The sequence below is a fragment of the Sus scrofa genome, chromosome 7 (assembly GCF_054392235.1).
Source record: "Sus scrofa isolate SSC_HxYL_T2T_F1_AM1 chromosome 7, Sscrofa_HxYL_maternal_Yorkshire_Landrace_v2.0, whole genome shotgun sequence".
NCBI classification, from domain to species: domain Eukaryota; kingdom Metazoa; phylum Chordata; class Mammalia; order Artiodactyla; family Suidae; genus Sus; species Sus scrofa.
In genome coordinates, this window is record NC_139389.1 from 2,641,551 (window position 1) to 2,657,232 (window position 15,682).

General features: G+C 54.3%; 1 long non-coding RNA gene across 1 annotated transcript in view; it reads right to left on the minus strand.

Annotated features, from left to right (window-relative positions):
* Positions 1–513: 513 nt before the first annotated feature.
* The window catches only part of LOC146401142 (uncharacterized), a 139,019-nt gene continuing 123,850 nt past the window's right edge, over positions 514–15,682 (minus strand). The window contains exon 3 of the long non-coding RNA XR_014809523.1: positions 514–2,865. This is a non-coding gene — a long non-coding RNA (uncharacterized LOC146401142). The remainder of the gene's footprint in view (positions 2,866–15,682) is intronic.

Here is a 15,682-nt window from a genome sequence, read left to right on the forward strand (position 1 = left end):
AGCTCCTACTGTGCAGCACAGGAAATTATATCCAGTCTCTTGGGATAGACCGTGATGGAAAATAATATAAGAAAGGGAATAGATATATTCCCATGGGTTACTTTGCTGTGCAGCAGAAATGGGCACAACACTGCAAAGCAACTGTACTTTAATAAAAAAACTGGATTTTAGCCTTTTTTTTTTTTTTTTTTTTTTGTCTTTTGTCCTTTTAGGGCCACACCTGCAGCGTATGGAGGTTCCCAGACTAGAGATCTAATTGGAGCTGTAGCCACCGGCCTATGACAGAGCCACGGCAATGCCAGATCCGAGCCATGACTGCAACCTACACCACAGCTCACGGCAACGCCAGATCCTCATCCCGCTGATGGAGGCCAGGGATCGAACCTGCAACCTCATGGTTCCCAGTCAGATTCATTTCCACTGCACCACAATGGGAACTCCAGATTTGAGCTGTTTTTGAAACACGTTGTCCCCTATCATCATTACAAAAGGCATGCATGTGAAGCAGATACAGAGACATTAACAAACAAATCTTTCTTTTAAATGAAGCAGGGTGGTGGCCAGCCGTTTCCAAAGAGTGTTTTGTAGAACACTAGACCTTTAAAACGTGCTTTTTAAAAAACAGTGTTTTGCTGAATTCTTCTGGAAAACCTCAGAGCTTCACAAGGGACACGAACATCCGAAAGGGTCTACAAAGTCCAGAATAAACTTGTTTTGAAACCTAGCACTTTCTACCCGTATTTGACTTGGAGATACTTTTTCACATAACTCGTATCAGTAGCTGGTGCAATGATTCCCATCAGTCAGGATAAGGTAGGTTATGCTGTTGTAACAAATCAACCTCAAAATCCGGTAGCTGAACACAGCTCATGTGGGTCCAGACAGCCACTCAGGAACCTGAGCTAATGGAGGTTCCGGCACGTTGTGACCAGGGCAGCGTGTGGCTCCAGGAGCCACCAGGCAGGGGAAGCGGGCACGTGGAGAGTTAGGGCTCACTCTTCTGCGCTCTGACATGGATGAATGGCATCCGTTCCACCCACAGCTCATGGACATAACTAGTCCTGTGCCCACGTAACTGTTAGGGGACAACTAGTGTCTGTGGAACACAATTTGAAACACATCTGAGGTCCCAGGAAACCCAAGTTTTCCTGGTCCAGGCGGGTGTTAACAAACTAGTCTTTGGCGAGAAGGAGAACAGGCTCTGTCTCTCCTGGGGCTGAGGAGGAGGAAAAGGAAGAGGGGAGAGAAGAAGGGGCGGAGGAGGGAGAGGCTCCCGCATGGCAGCATCGTGTGCTGAGGTCTCGCTCTGCTTTAGGTGTCCTGCTGAGAGCTGGCAGGCCATACATGACGTCATATTCCTCACAAGAATCCTTTCATTATGATGCAGCATCGCCCCACTTTGCAAGTCAGAAAATTGAGGCTTGGAGAGGCCAGCCGACTTGTCCAAGGTCCCCGAGCACGGAAGTTGCGGAGGCTGGATTCAGACCACCAGCTGCAGAACGTTGAAGCCAGTCCTGACCGCCACTGTGCTGGGCAATCCCACGCCTCGATCCCGGCTTCTCTGTGGCCAGGCCTTTTGCCCACGGCGTCTTAGTGCCCCCGTGGAACAACCGTGCTGGATGGACGGCGTGCCCTGACTTCACGGTGCTGGCACAGAGGGATCTGCACCCCGTTCTCTCGGGCTCCCCGAGCCCATGTGCGTGTGCTCACACAGCCCTCTCGTCTACGTTTTCATCACAGCGTAAGGATTCTTGGGACTCCCCTCAGCAGGATTCGGTTTAGACATGATATTCTGGACTAACGTCCCCGTTTCACTAGGGGCAGGTGACGCTTACAGCTTTTTCTAGATCTTCTTAGGAGGCGCTGATCTCTGGCCTCAACTGCAAAACCCCTTCACACGAGAAGACTTGAAGTCCTTGCACCTTGCGGCCCCTGCTCCCGGTTACATGCTGTTGTTATCCTTTATACGGAGTCCATGCTGTTGTGCACATCCTCCGCCCCCTCCGACCGCACTGGGAACTCTTCCCACTCTCCCCTCGTTCCTGGCCATCCCGGCCCAGGGAATCTTCGTGCAGATGGAAGATTTAAGCATATGCAATTAAACTCGAAGGCGACTGTCTTTGAGGGAGAAAATCTCTGGATGATAGTTTCCCAGCTCTGTGGGTCCTCTGGGTCCAAATTAAAAAGGCCAGGAAACCATTCCCCAGAGCCCCATCCCCAGGCACAGTGGCTTCAGGGAAGAGTCGGAGACTCATCTGGCTGATGTCACAAGAGCTGATGTCGCAGGTGCTGTGCACCCAGCTGCTGGCTTTGCAGTGACTTAAAAGACTGCACAGGCCCAGGCAGAGCACCTCAGTGACCCGAAGACCTGGCGGCAGCTGCAGCTGCAGCTGCAGCTGGAGTAGAGGCTGAGCCGGGCACCTCTCGGGGGCCTCGTGAACAGCAGTAAGAAACGCACGTTAGGCAATCGGCTCACAAGGCAAGTGTTCCCAGCAACGTGGAGGTCAGGACAACGCGGAAACCTGGATGTCAGCTGCCCAACAATACAGAGTTTGGGGCGCGTGTTTGTTTCGTCTGTCACATAAAACCAGTCCAGAGGGCGGCATCTGTGGCGGCAGTGCTGGCTCCACGACATCACCAGTGACCCCGTTACTTCTAGCTTTCTGCTCGCGGCATCTGCCCGCCGTGGAGAACAGCACCCCAGGCTTCAAGAAGGAAGAGAGGAAGGCAGCTGCCGTGACTCCTGCTTAAATCTCATTAACCGCCCCGGGGAAAGGGGCAGCTAATGGCTGGTAGTTCCCAGTTAATGGCTGGGGAAGGCAGCTTTTCAGCCAGGTACACTGTTGCCTTCCAAAAATTCTCGTCCTGGGGAAGAAAGGGGAGATGGACGAGAGGTGGGACATTATGGCCACGGCCCCTCCAGGACTGCACACGCTCACCGGTGACTCCTGGAGACTCAGACGGGACTGAGTGAATGTTCATCTCACCATGACCTTGGCAGGCTAGGAGGTGGCCAGACCCCCCCCCCCCCCCGACACACATCACCGCCAGAGCAGATGTCACGGCCACCCCATCAACCTGACCAGGTGACAGGTCCACAGGCACAGAGACGGGCTCCAGCTGCAGAGGCTTCACCACCGCTTGCTGCGTGGGCCTGCCCTTCACACCTGCACAGCTGGTCAGCTTAACCCCAGACCCCGGCAGGCAGTGCTCTTTGAATTCCAGAGCTTTATGCACTGACACCCCCAGAGGGGTCTTCCTTCCTCTCTGCTGTACCCTTTGGTGGGGACACCCTGACCACTGAACAAATGGCAATTAAGCACCCCCACGCAGCCGGCACTGTGCTTGCTGGGCAGGCATGAAGGGCGCTTATCTCCCGGAGAATTCAGAGACTGGTGGGAGAAGCAGGCCCACAAGTAAATCGCGGTGTGACACAGGACGCTGCAGCATTGGTGTGGAGGAGGTCGGGGACGGGCCAGCGACCCTGACTGCACCTGTTTGTCTTAGTGCGTCTAGGCCACTGTACAGAGCACCGCAGTCTATAAACAATGGAAGTATCTCTCACGGCGGCGCCGGCATGGCAAGTCCAAGGTCAAGGTGTTGGCAGATGTGGTGTCTGCTGACGGCCTGCCTTCTGGGTCACGACAGCCGGCACCCTCGGGGCAGAAGACATCCTTTTGACTAGGGTACTAATCCCATCACAGGGGCCCCACCGTCATAACCCCATCAATTCCCCCAAGACCCCACCTCCCCCTACCGCTCCGTCACCCTGGGGACGAGGATTTCAATGGAAATATTTGGAGCAAAACAAGTATTCAGACCACAGCACTGATGGAGCCCAGGTTCAGCACACAGACGAGCACCCCGGTGGCTTCTGCAAGTGCACGTTCCTCTGTGTTGTCACAGGGGCTCCGATGTTATAGACTGAATCCAGATCTGCCGATCGGTGTCCCCGGGTTTGTCCTCGGAATCTACTCTTTTCCCCACAAAAGTCCTGGGTAATGCCGACACAGCAGTGGACCCCACTCTGCTCTAGGGGTGAGTACGCTGAATACGCTGAAGTTGCTGAGTGCGCTGAACACGCTGGAGAAAGCAGGCTTCGAGGCAAAGCTCTGTGAACGAATGGGGGGGGGGTCTCCTGGGTGGAGGGGGCGGCTGAGGCACAGTGGCCTGGCAGGGTCTGTTCTGCCTAAGAAAAACAAGACGGGGGACCAGAGCTTGAGCCTGGGGGGCCTCAGAAGGCTGGGACTACACAGCTTGAGGCCAGACTCTATCTGGAGCACTTGCCACAACAGGGGTTAAATCACTCCCCTCTAAGACAAGCCTGCAAGTTGGGGACCCAGGCGCCTCTGGCTTTCCCGATGAAAGGCTGGCAAAAGAACCGCGGAGGCCGTGAAATGGTCTCGACGGGCTGCGGGTGGCCTAGCCTGGGCCTGCCGGTTGCGCCCGCTGCCCTTGCCTCAGCGGGGCTGCCCGCCACCCTCAGCCTTCCCTCCTCCAGAGCTGGCGGTTCCGCTGGCGGTCTCGGGCTCAGCCGCCCTTGAGTTTCTGGTGGCGTTGGTAACGCGTGACATTTACTATCTGAGGATTCTCCCCGTTTCGTCCCGGCTGCTGGACCCTAGCCTGCCTCCCGGTGGCGAGATGAGGGCGCCCTTTCCATGGAGCAAGAGGAGCAGGGGCCCCCAGCCCGGAGCAGACCTGCCCCTGGCTCACCCCGGCTCGGCGCTGAGCCCAGGGTGGCCCGGCGCTCCTCCACCTGGGCACACGCTTCCCAGAAGACGTGACGACTTTTCCGATGACCGCAGGCAGGGACAGTCCCGAGGACACCGATGGCTACGGATGTCACGGACGAAGCCTGGTCTGCTTGGATGGAGCCTCCGTTCAGAATATGCCTGTTCTCACTTTACAGACGAAAGCCGTCTCCCTCGTCCATCCCAACTCTTGTCTCACGTCTTTGCTGCAGGTGGGCGTGTGAAACCACAGGATAAACGGGAGCTAATGATCCGCCAAGGCCCCCAAGCCCATCAGGCTTTCTGTCCTCCCTGGTCTGATACACACTCTGCGAGAGGAAGGGCCTGCTGGCCCAGGGCGCTCATAACTCACAGTATGCAAAGAACCACGGGCTTGCGATGCTGATCCTTTAAAATATAGTTTTTGCAGGACTATCAGATTTTCCAAAATACAATAAATCAAACACAAAAGTCTACCTGACATCCTCCAGATAGGGCATGCTTTGCTCAACAAAGTAATGAAAATCTGCTTTATCCAAGCATAAATACTCAAATTATGATCAATCCCGATCCTCTTTCACCGTATAAAATATTTAACGCTTCCTATCACCTGTCAATTAGAAATAAGCACTTAAACATGTGATGAAAAACTGTAGATGCCAACTTAAAAAAGGGCGGATGAATACACAGACTTCCAGTGTTATTTTACGAGGCTCACAAGCCAGTGTTTGAAGACCCTGGGGTAGGACACTTGTACCAAGGGTCATGGTTGTTTTTCCTCTGTTTCCATGTGTGTTAAGTCCCCCCTCTGTGCCAGGCAGAGTGGGCTTTCTTTGAAATCGCAAAGAGGTGGGTCTCTCTGTGCCCAAGAAAACGCTGGGTGTCCTGGTGGTGAGTCATCGGGTCTCCCAGCTCTGCTGCCTCCCTCCCCCCCCACCGAGGACTTCCGGCAAAAACCTCCAGGACCAGACACTGTGACTCATCCAGAGGCCCCGGGAGAGGGCGGCTGGCCCCTAGTCACACGCGTTCAGGCCTTATGTTCTCCGGGCATGTGGGTGAAGGGCAACTCAAGATGAGCTGGGTCTCCAGGTGGGGGGGCGGGTTCCCCTGGGAGGCACCCACGACCCAGAGGGCCAGGCCGCGACAGGACTCACGTGAAGCTGCCAAGTGATGGGTACGCACGCAGGAGGGCTGCTCAACCGTGTCCCGCAGGGGCTGGGAGCCAGGGGGAGGTCAGTGTGGGGTGTCACTCGCGGAGCCACCTGGAGGTGGAGGACGCGGTCCTGGAGTGATGCGTGGGCTCTGGACCTTTGGGGAGAAGCAGGAGAGGCGCCCAGCCACAACCAATCGGGTGGACGTTTATCCAGCGGCCGGTCTGTGCTCAGCTCGGCTCCGGACTCGGAGGAGTCGGGGCTGGGTACACATTTGACGAGGGGTCCTGGCGCAAGCACAGGGCGCATCCAGGTCTTGTGCAAGGCAAGGCAGGATGCGATTAAGGCTGTGTCTGTGGGGCAGGGAGCGCCGGCCCCCCTGGGAACTTGGAAGTGGGCGAACTCTCCGTGGGTCAGCCGGGTAGGGATCCGGGCGCTCTTGCAGGGGAAAGAGCTGGGTGGCGCCAGGAGAGGCCAGGAGGAAGCGGGAAGAGGGCAGAGCACCCCAGGCGGAGGGAACAGGTGCCTAGGTGCAGATGGAGTTGACTGTGGCGGAAATGGCCTTGGAGTGCTAAACACCAGGGCCAGCCTGGCCGCTAGGACCGTCACTCCCCAGTCGGCAGACACTCACGGAGCGCGTCTCCACCGGGTCCTGCAGAAACCCAGTGAGGAAGACAGCCCAGCCCTGAGCCTCACAGACCTGGATCAAGAGCTGGGATTGGAGTTCCCATCATGGCTCAGCGGTTAACGAGCCCGACGAGCATCCACGAAGACGCGGGTTCCATTCCTGGCTTCGCTCAGTGGGTTAAGGATCCGGTGTTCGAGTGGGCTGAGGTGTAGGCCACAGACACAGCTTGGATCTGGCGTTGCTGTGGCTGTGGTGTAGGCCGGCAGCTGTAGCTCCGATTCGACCCCTAGGCTGGGATTCTCCATATATTGTGGGTGCAGCCCTAAAAAGACTGAAAAAAAGAAGAGTTGGGATTGTGAGCAGGGCTGGGGAGATGATGGTTAGACCATTAGGAAGCTTGTGAGAGGCGGTCTGACCTGGTCTGGGCATCCGCGCAGACTGGCGGGGTTGAGGGGCTGGAAAGTGTATGAGTCATACAGAGCCGACAAGAAGCAATTGCCCTTTGTCCCCAGGGCCTGGAGCGCTGGGGACCATGAAGTCATGGCACTTGCTTCAGCAGGGAAGCGGTTTATTGCTGCTTAGGCCTCAGGGCTGCATTAGGCAGCTCGCAGGATGGGTCTGGACAGAGAGGGAGTGGCGGCCGGGGAGCCAGGTAGTGAGGCCTTGGGAGAACCTGGGTGGGACAGTGCACATCCTGCACCACTGGGTTCCAGGCCCTGGACTTAAGACAAGACCCACCCACGGCTCATTGGAGGAGCTTCACCGTCACCACTGACATGTGTCCAAGGGAGAGTTCTAGACCCCAGGGGGGGTGTGTGTGTGGAAATATAATATGCAAACTGATAAAAAATGAACAGGGGACAGTGTTATCACTTTGAAAGTGTAATTACATTTCCTCATATTCATTTCAAGCTATGACCAGCTTCTTTCTCTTTCTGTTCTTCCTGTTCTCTTAGCAAATTATTTTTAATGTTCTTGAGTGAGTCTGATGATTATATTCAGAGTATGTGCAATGAGCCCTCTATCATGACAACCACAACTCTCTTTTTTTTTTTTTTGTCTTTTTTTGCTATTTCTTTGGGCTGCTCCCACGGCATATGGAGGTTCCCAGGCTAGGGGTCGAATCAGAGCTGTAGCCACTGGCCTACGCCAGAGCCACAGCAACGCTGGATCCGAGCCGCGTCTGCAACTTACACCACAGCTCACGGCAACGCCGGATCGTCAACCCACTGAGCAAGGGCAGGGACCGAACCCGCAACCTCATGGTTCCTAGCCGGATTCATTAACCACTGTGCCACGACGGGAACTCCCACAACTCTTAAGACCTGCACCCCAACAGCACAGAGAGGGGATGCGGAAACGGGGTGGGCCCTAAACACCAGCAGTGGACCACAGCCCAGACCCCGTGGTTACATTGCAGTCAGGCCTCAGAAAGCGCAGGTGTGTTCAGGCGGCTGTTTGCACAGAGCATCTGGGATGCGTGTGCGCCTCGTCGTCTCCACGAAACCTGGTCCAGCTCAGGCAGGGCCTCGTGCGCAGGGGCTGGTGGCAGCAGGGCTCTGTCCCGGCTGCTCTGTGGCTGGAGCCAGGAGCGACACTGCACGTTGGATTCCCAGGGTTCATTGGCCCGAAGCACTGTTCTCAGCCTGGCCAGCATCGGACCAGTAGGAGCCAGGTGGCAGGGCCGCGTCCTTCCTGGGAAAACCCACTGCATGCACAGCCTCCAGCAGTCAGGTCAGGGTTCACTGTATCCGCCACTCACTGTCCTGTCTCCAGTGCCCCTCCTGAGAGCCACCCCAGGAACACGAGATGCAGTCCCATTTAGACTTGCGGAAGGCAGCGAGATCCACTGGGTTGATCAAAGCCTCGGCAGCAGCCAAGACTTGCTTCCCATCTTTGTGGTTTGTGACGAGAAAAAGCGTTTGGGCCAAGGGACAGCTGGTATGAATCGTCTTAAGCAGAGGCTCGAGGAAGCGGGGCGGGGGCACAACCCCAGCCCTCTACCCTGTGAACACAAGCAACGGTTTCTGCAAACGAGGGTCCTGAGCACCAACTGTTACCAGGACAAGCTTCTCGGCAATCTCCGAAATACCCACGGCTGTTCCCTCACCACGAGCTTCTATCTGACAGTGATCTGAGCTCCACGGCTGAGTTTCGCGCTTCCTTTTAGGTGTTTATAACGCACGCGCGCTTACCTGCCCTGGTGCCTGCCTACCTACAGGAAAGAGAAGACGTCGAATTGTGGCCGATCCAGGTGGTCGGGTTTTATCTTCACTGTGGCTAGAAAGGAGATGCAGCCCCTTCAGGGTGGTCACACACACCAGGTGTGTCCCTTCGCCTAAGCCACAGTCACCACGTCTTTAAAGAGCCTCTGAGCTGCCGCAGTAAAAGCTACGCCTCCGAGTGCTTTCAGGCTAGTTTTGATTGTTTGACTGAGAGAAGGCATCGGCCGAAATGCAGCCGTGTCGTTGTTGCTCGTTTTACTGGCACCTCTAATTCTTCCCATGACATTTCCTATTCTGCCTCCAAAGGTGATGCCAAGCCTTGACCTACTTCATAGAGAGGCATCTTTGCGGACTCAAATCTGGGGAGAGGTGGGGGTGTAGGAAGTGCAGGAGGGACAAAGAGCACGTGAAAGCGTGACATTTTAAAAATTAGTCCCTGGAAATCACCAGCCTGCCATCTTCACTACCACTCAAATCCTGTCCAGATTATTACACTCATTTTGGAAATCGAAACATTTATATCAAAACATAAACAAAAATGTCTACAGACAATATATCTAAAGATTAATGTTCTTAATGCATTTGAAAAAACTATTTGGTTGAGCTCATAGGCAACAATTTCTTTTGGCCACGCCTACAGGATGCAGAAAGTCCTGGGCCAGGGACTGAACCCAAGCCACAGCAGTGACAATGCCAAATCCTCAACTACCAGGCCACCCCAGAAGTCCCACCAATTTTTGACCTACAGAAATGTTCATCACGCATAATTCAATTTAATACTGAGCCCTCAATGGGTAAATGGGCCCAGATTATTAGTAGAAAATACAAATGGCTTAAAACATGGGCGGGGGGGGGGGATGGGACCTTACTAATAATAAAATAAAGGCAGACACAAAGCGAAAACAATCCGCTTTATAAATAGCAGGATGTTTATAGAGTCTGACTGGCAGGTGCTGGGTATAGGCGAGCGGGAACAGTGCTGGAGGAGACACAAAAGAGCACAGCCTTTTGCAAAGCAAATTGGTAATAAGGTAGCAAAAACATTTTTTCTTAATGTTCAAATCTTTGTCCTGGCAATTCCAGCTCTGCGAATTTATCCAGGGGAAAATTTTTTCTGTCTAAAGATGTACATTGCAGTCTTTATATCTGTAAAAATTTGGAAGCAAATCCACGTCCAAGAATAGAGAAATTAGGCAGGAATTAGAAGCATGGAAAGCAGAGTCAAATAAACTTGTCTGAGAATCTCTCTTTGGCTGTTCAATAATTGTGTGATACTAAACAAATTACTAGAACTCTGAGCCTCAATTTTCTTATCAATTTATATGATGACAACTATTGCTACCGCACTGGGCTGTTCTTAGAATTAAATTGAAAAAAATGTATATAAATTGCCTGGAACAGTAGAATGCAGAAAATACCAGACTCTCTGTATTATTATTTAGTCATCTTCAGCTATTGAAAGAATGTTTAAGCATAACTTGTAATAGCAGAGGAGATATCATACTGTATTATAAGAAAAATCAAAGCATATAGTCGAATAGAGAGCATGGTCCAGACTGTGAAATATGCATAGAAAAAAGAAGACAAGAATGCATGAAATAGAAGCCAAACCTTAGGAGGGGTTGTCTGGGTCTTGGAATTAGGAGTGATTTTCCTACGCGCTTTCAACTCCTGTGTCATTTCCAACTTAGTTATGATGAGCATGTGTTATTTTTATCATTGAGCAGGTTAAACTGTATTTTCTAAAATACAGCACCTCTGGTGGGGGCCGTTTTTGTCCCTGGCTCCCAGGCGGGCTGGGAGGGTACCAGGACGCAGGGACAGAGACCAGACACGGAGCTGGGACACCCGGCCTCAGGCTCCCGCGTCTGAACATCCTACCCTGCAACCCTGGCCAGTGTGGACCGAGCTGCTGCGGGGAGAGGCGCTAGGGTTGGAGGCTTCACGGAAGGGACATAAGGAGGGGTCCTCCCACGGCCTCTCAAGATGCGACCCCACGCTTGGTCCCCTGCTTCTCTGAAATGCTTCGGTCCTCTCCCCTGCAGGCGGTGGGATGGAAGAATCCGGCTGAAATACTCTGCCAACTCTTCCCCTTTTCATGGGTTAAATTGAGCCTCTCAAGTGCCTATGCCAAATTTCTAACCCCCGGCTTTTCAGGATATGACTTCATTTGGAAGCAGGGTCACTGTAGATGCCATTGGTTAAGATGAGGTCGTCGGGGTGGCCCTAGTCCAGCACAAGCGGTGTCCTTATCAAAGGGGAGACTCGGACACGGGGACACAGGGACTGTGGGCACATCGTCCACACGGGAGGTTCTATTTTAAGAATCAGCGTCTTAGAGAGTTTTACCACCCATGAATAAAAATCGGCTTCATCTAAATATTCACCACCAGAGCGTCTCCTCTCCATTGCTGCGGTGGTGTTGGAATGGTGCTTGGGTACATAAAAGAATGCTTATCAGTATCAAACAAGAAACATTTTTAGGCGCTCCAAATTTTTCAATTGCTTCCTTCAGTGGGCCTTGATTAATTCCATGATTTCCTCTTGCAGGGGGACAAAACTTGTCACGCCAAATGTGTCTCTTTGGCATGAGGATGGCCTTAGGGTGATCATTTTTATGAAACAGAAGATTCAAGAAGGCTTTCTTGTTATCGCCCCCTTACCTGCCTAACGAATTTAGACAAAGGGCCTGCTCCGGGACAGGGGTGTCAGCAGAGGCAGACAGCTCGGCCGGGTGTGGGGGACGCGGCAGGGCCCGACGGTCAGAGTCCACTCTGTGTCCCACGGTCTCGGCGCGGCCCAGCCACGCGTCATCTACCAAACATTTGCTTCTCCATCTTCCTCCCTCTGACGTCTCAAACCACTACCCCAACATCTTCTTTGGCTTCAGCTGCAGATGGTATTTAAGGCGAAGGTCTGGGCCCAGGCTGGCAAGTTGCTCCGTTTCCCGGGGTCTCGCCCACGTGAGTGTTACTTAACTTTGCTTTGATTTTTCTCCTGTTAATCCGTCTCACGCCAGTTTAGTTCTTCGGCCAGCCAGAGGAGTCCAGAGGGCAGAGGAAGTGCCTTCCTCCCCACACTCTTCAGACTCCTTCTCGGCTTCTCTGAGTTTCAGTCAGACTCCCCCCGCCCCACCTCAGCCCCACTCTCTCCCCCTCGGGAGGGAGCACAGCGCTGGCGCATAACAGACGCTCAATACATATCTGAGGAAAGAGGGAGCCCACAGCAATGGCTCTTAGCGTTTGGAACGAAGGCTCCTTAGGGGATGTGCTGAAATCAATGGAGCCTCTCCTCCCTCAGGTAACCGAACTCACAAACAATTTTGTGTGACAGTTTCAGGGCTCATAAAACCCATCCTCTGACCTCAGGGTTCTTCAACCCTCAGCTTGCACATTCAAGTGGGACGGTTTCTGAAAACACTAAAAGCTAGCTGTTGCAGGTTCCTGGTGCGGGAAGGGACGGGGTCTCTGACATGAAATTTATGACCTGGTCGCTTACGACTCTCTCACCACTGGCCCCAGAGGCACCACCTGTAATGAAGACAGTCGGCTGGAATAGGTCCCCAAAGGGGCCACGAAACGCACTTAGCCTAAACCGCCCAGAGGGAGGCCATGTCTCGGGCCGGTAATGCTTTGCCTGGGGTTGGAAGCCCTGCCGGCGCCGGCGGAGGCAGGGCCGGGCCACCTTCCTCAGGGACACTCCGTGAGGGACCCTCCATCCTCGCCCAGCTTTTCCTAGCGGCCAGTGTCCCCTTGTCATGTAAACGAGGAACCCAGCCAAGAACTTTGAACCTTTGCTGTTTGTCTTCTTCCACGTGGGGGATATTTGAGATTTCTGCCTGATCTTGCTTTAGGGGAAGTGCTGAAAAGTAGGTCACGCTTCTTTCCCTAAATAGAGCTCAGGCAGCCGGCTCCCCCGTGGACTCCGGTTTCTGTCTCGCCAACTAGGGACGCAGGCTTCCTGGTAATAGCGGTCATACTTTAGTCTATATTGGGGTTTCTCAACCCTGACACTGCTGACACTCGAGGCAGAATAATTCCTGGGTGGGAGGGCTGTCCCGTGCTTGTAGGCTGTTGAGCAGAGCCCTGGCCTCTGCCCACTGGATGGGCAGCACCCCCAGCCACCTCTACCACCTTCCTCGTCTTGACAGTCAAAAAGGTCTCCAGACACTGGCAAGGTCCCCGAGAAGCAAGGCCCATCTGAGCAGCACTGTCTACACCAGTGTCTGGCCTTGCCAAGCCTCAGCCTGTAAAACTGGGCAGCACAGGGCTTTCAAAGGTCGAGGGGCAGAGCCACCGCCTGGAGATTTTTCCCAGGGACAGATCCCGGGTCCCACACACCCCACGCCTGGCTCAGTGCTCACTGAGACCACAAAAGGGCAGACAGTGGGCTGGGCTTCCTTCCAGGCGGTGGCTAGAGCTTGGCACCCCGGGCACTACCTCACCTGTGAACTGCTTCTACTAAGCTCCCAACCACCCGACAGGGAAGCTTCTGGGAGAGGAGAGAGCCCACTGGGCTACTTGGCAGGGGACACACAGAGGTCACCTCTTCCCAATGCTGAGGTGGGGGGAAAGACGCATGACACTGCAAAGGGCTTGGGCAAAACCACGAAGGAGAGGCGCCTCCCGGGACACGGGGAAAAACAGTTCTCCTGGGTCAGCACCGTCTGCATGGGACCGCTTCCCCAGCATCTCGGCCCAGGACGGCTTCCCCAGCGTCTCGGCCCAGGACGGCTTCCCCAGCGTCTCGGCCCAGGACGGCTTCCCCAGCGTCTCGGCCCAGGACGGCTTCCCCAGCGTCTCGGCCCAGGACGGCTTCCCCAGCGTCTCGGCCCAGGACGGCTTCCCCAGCGTCTCGGCCCAGGACGGCTTCCTCAGCATCTCAGTGGCCCAGGACGGCTTCCCCAGCATCTCAGCCCAGGACGGCTTCCCCAGCATCTCAGCGGCCCACTCTGGGACCCCTTACAGCCCGCCTTTGTTCTTGCTCTGTCCCTGGTCTCACAGTCCCCTCCTGCCCCCTTCCCAACACACGCACACACCCCTAGAGAGGGTAAGGTCACAAACCAACCACACGCTGCCCTCCCATGGCCTCCACTCCATGGGAAGAGACCAGCCTGCACTTGACCTCCCAGAACGGGTCCAAGAGCGCCTCCCGCACACTCAGCTCAGCCCCAGGCACGGGCTCAGCTGACCGGCCGCTGCGCTCAAAGCAAGCCAACCACCAAGGTGAAACCCAAACCCACAAAGACACAGAGATCAGTTTTTACATCCCTCGATCGAGCTCCACAGCACGGGCAGCGTTCACGTCGGCCCAGGCGTCTGCTCAGCCCCGTGGCCCCACCCAGGGGCCCTCCCTTCCTTTTCTCTGCAGTCCTGACCCTTCAATGCCCCCCCACTGCCCCCTCCCACCCAAACCCAACTCCCTCCCACATCTTTCTCGTTCCCTCCCTGGCTCCCCCGTCTTTCCCCCCAGGAGCTGTTATGAAGCTCTACTGGTGGCACAACCACGTCTGTGGGCCGGGCAGTCAGCATGTGAGTTGGGTGGCCTGGTGTAAACGCCGCCCCCACGCTGGTGAAGATTTACACCAAAAGGCTCTGGAGTATCTTGGTTTCCTCCGTAATTGCTTGTTAAAAAAAACACACTTAAGAAAACTGATTCTATTTTCCAAATAACCCATTCAAGGTGTGCCTGTTCACTTCTGATTGATTGTTTTATTGGCATCTGGCCCCATTCCTTTAAGTATCTCTGCCTCAAACCTTCAAGTCAATAGTAAGCTCTGAACAAGCACTTAGATGTGCTGGAGTGAATTCATCGGAATTATTCATAATAGCTAAAAACTGGAAGCAACCAGAGCTGTAAAAGAGAAGAGAGTAAATAAATTGAGTCCGTCTTCACACGGGGAGTATGAAGCCACGTTCGTATCCTCAAAGAACACTTCTGCTAATGGCAAGTGTTTTAAATTCTAAATTATGGTCCCATTACGTAGAAAGAAATAAATAAAAATTACAGTGATGTACATATTTTAGGTGGGAAGTGGTATTACGAGCAGATTGTAGTTTCGTCTTCGTGTATGTCTAAGGATGCTAGATTCTAGCCTATGGACTTATATTGCTTTTGCAGTCGGGAAAGAAAACGAAAGTCTGTTTTCTAAAAAAAGTTTGCCTGACGTGAACACTGTGGCCGGCGGAATTTCACAACAGCCCCCCCATCCCTGGGGCTCTGTCACGTGGGCTGCACCTGTGGGGACCCATGTAAGATGGTGAACCCAAGAGATTCTGCAGCTGTGACACACTGGGGGCTTTAAACAGAGGGGCGATGGCCCTGGGTGGCCTGGCCTCATGAGGGGCAGCTTTTGAAAGCTGGTCGGAGGTAAGAGAGTCGAAGAGCCACGCCTCCCTCCAGAATCCCTGGTTCTGCAGCTCGTTGAGTCAGGGGTGCCATGCTTGCGTGACCCTAAAAACAGCTAGAGAGCCTTCCTGGGCTGGGGGCGGGGGCAAGGGCCACGGAGGGCACACAGAAAAGAATGAGTGACAGGGAGGCGCAGGCTCTCTGCAGCCCCGCCGGCTATGGAGAAGCAGCTGCCCCGAGACATCAGGCAAGGAGCTGAAATCAGCCAGCAAACACCTGCACGTGGATGAGAACCCTGCCTACGATGGGCCCCGGCCCCGGCTGCCGCGCTGCCAGCAGCCTTGTGAGACCCCGAACATGCCTGGACTCTGAGCCATGGACACCGCGAGGCCTTGGTGTGCATAGGCGTTTGGAGTTTATCCCCCATGAAATCGGGTTTTAAGTGGGGACTTCCAGGACCCAGTTTCCACTTTAAAACCATCCCGGGCCCTCCCAGTGAGACTGGGCGGGAGGGGCATGCGTGGCCCCTGGTTGGCACCCAGGTCGCCACATTGTCTGTGAACCGGGAGCCTTGGAAAGTGTAAAATCATTCTGATGTCT